The sequence below is a fragment of the Octopus bimaculoides genome, chromosome 19 (genome assembly GCF_001194135.2).
Source record: "Octopus bimaculoides isolate UCB-OBI-ISO-001 chromosome 19, ASM119413v2, whole genome shotgun sequence".
NCBI lineage: Eukaryota > Metazoa > Mollusca > Cephalopoda > Octopoda > Octopodidae > Octopus > Octopus bimaculoides.
The window spans coordinates 52,537,266-52,539,854 of record NC_068999.1 but is presented as its reverse complement, the minus strand read 5'-3'; the positions used below and the strand labels follow the sequence as shown (position 1 = coordinate 52,539,854).

General features: G+C 35.2%; 1 protein-coding gene across 3 annotated transcripts in view; it reads left to right on the top strand.

Annotated features, from left to right (window-relative positions):
* Window positions 1-170: 170 nt before the first annotated feature.
* The window catches only part of LOC106879108 (L-threonine 3-dehydrogenase, mitochondrial), a 32,300-nt gene continuing 29,881 nt past the window's right edge, over window positions 171-2,589 (top strand). The window contains exons 1-2 of one of the 3 annotated variants that reach the window (XM_052974653.1): window positions 171-563; window positions 1,143-1,214. The gene's annotated coding sequence lies outside the window, so the exon portion shown is untranslated. Of the gene's footprint in view, window positions 564-774; window positions 915-1,142; window positions 1,215-1,465; window positions 1,568-2,589 lie in introns of those variants that run through there. The other 2 variants (XM_014928546.2, XM_014928547.2) reach the window with 2 other exon arrangements.

Here is a 2,589-nt window from a genome sequence, read left to right as displayed (position 1 = left end):
TGTGTGTGTGTGTGTGTGTGTGTATGTGTATTTTTACGACACGGATATGCTAGTAATAATAATAATAATAATAATAATAATCACAACAGTAATACTGATGATGATAACCTTTTCTACAAAAGGTACAAGGTCTGAAATTTTAGAGGCTGGGGTTTGTCGATTACATCGACTCCGAAAGGATGAAAGCAAAGTCGACCTCAGCGGAATTTGAACTCAGAACACGAAGACTGACGGAATGCGGCTAAGCATTTTGCCCGGCGTGCTACCGATTCTGGCGACTCGCCACTCCGTAAGCGTCGACCTTAGCTGAATTTGAATTTTTCCCGAGTCACTAAAAATTCAGCCAAATACCTAAAGATAAATAATCTCTTCTATTATAGGCGCCAGCCCTGAAATTTCGGATGAGGGGAGGGGGCTAGTCTATTACTTCGACCTCTGCTCAGTTAGCACTTTTTTCATCGACTCCGAAAGGATGAAAGACAAAGTCGACCTTGGCAGTATTTGAACTCAAAACATAAAGATGGGCAACACCTGTAACCTTAGGGCTGGTTCTGCTCTCAGAGGTAAATCATCTATATTGTTTTGGCAGGAAGAAAGAAACACTTTCACTACACGATAGCAAATATATAATTTTTTTTTTTTATTAAGTTTGTATTCTATTCTGATTCCTCCCTCCCTAGTTCTTTTTTCGTGTCGAAACTGAAATGGATTAATGTTTCCCCTTCTTCTTATACGGCGAATAACCACTTTGACCTCAACATAGTTTGAAGGTATATAAATATAAGAGAAAACGTGGTAGTTGTATGTTGGGGATATTCTCTATTCTGATTGGTCCTTGCAACTCGCCTATATTAAGCACGTGTGAGGAAAGGATTGATTAATAAACGAAAAGGATACCGAAAACATTAGCAAATGTAAGAACAGATTTGACAGAACGAGTGAACAACAGAAGAAAGAAAGTGAGAGAGAGAGAGAGAGAGAGAGAGAGAGAGAGAGAGAGAGAGAGAGAGAGAGAGAGAAAGAAAGTACGGAAAGACACTAGTTTTTCCTGTACTGAATGAGTTATTCGCTAACACTTGTCAACCGTCCTTTCAGTTGTGATCCAGTAAGGTAACAAAATAACGTTTATATGCATATTGTAGAGTAAAGAAACGGACCTAACAAGCGAGGAAACCCGAGGGGAAGCATATATATATTGGAATCCTTCTAAATTAGTAAGTAAATAATTTTTGAATATATGACTTATTTTTTCTTAATCTCCATTCTACCAATAAAAACATATTTATCTATTAAAACTGATTTAGTTTTTCCCCTTTGTCCATCGCTCGCTCTATTGTGTATATTATATACGCATATTCATGTAAAATAAATAAATAAGTAAAACCATTAAAATATTTCCAGATGTCTACTTAGCTTCCCTTCCTCTTGTGTTGCTGACGAAACCAATAAATGACTGTAATGCTCTATGGATTGTGGGGGGAAAGATTTTTTTTGAAAGTAGTGTGTTATAATAGTGCTGAGCATTGCAAATCCGGCAACATTTTAGAATTTACCAGGTTATTTATTCGTGAGTAGAATTAATTTTAAAAACCAATATTATGCCAGGGATTTTTTTCCACAGACAAACCGTATTTTGATATATACTTTGAAATTTATTTCAAATTCATATTAAATATGAAACGTGTAACATCCCTTGACTGTGACGCAAAAGCGGCAACGAATGTTAATATATGAGTATATTACCTTTTTTGTTTTTCTCTTTTTTTAATGCATGTTTAACCCCAATATATTGTAATTAATTCAGCACATTGCAAACGTGCAGCCTGTTATGACAAGTGTTTATTCATTACTTTTTTTTCTTTTTGATATTCTGTTTATTTTACAATTAACGCGCACACGTGTCTATTACTATATATACATTTTTGCTGGTTTGGACTCTGTGCAGAATCGCAGTTACTTTTTAATTTTATCTATTCATTTATTTATTTCCAAACAAAATCCTTGTGTGTAAAATGTCTGGGTCAACATTTGTATTGTAATCTCGACAGAAACGGTTCCTTTTACATGAACTTTCCTCTCACTCATCTGGTCTGTGCCTTTTTCTTTTTCTTCTCAAAAACGTTTTAAGTACTAACTAACTGGCCTTTGGGAAGGGTCATCTCAATCATTTGTCTATCTGTATTGCTTCACATATATATTTAATAATAATGATGAAGCTAAGCTGCCAGCGAACCCACTCTCTCTCTCTCACCCACTTTCAATTTCCATTCCTAGTGGTTTCATTTCAAATTTCATCGCGTCATTTTCTCAATTGCTATTTGAGAAATGCGTGAGTGTTACACAATTTCATTTTCTCTCACCCATTATAATATAATTTCGTGGCGCATACGCTTTCATATATCTGTATCTATCTATCTATCTGTCTTTTTAACCATATCTATCTCTGTCTATCTATCTATCTGTCTTTTTAACCATATCTATCTCTGTCTGTCTGTCTGTATGTATGTCTGTCTGTCTATCTATATCTGTCTATCTCCCTATATCTGTCTGTCTATCATTATCTATCTGTCTGTCTCTCTATGACTGTCT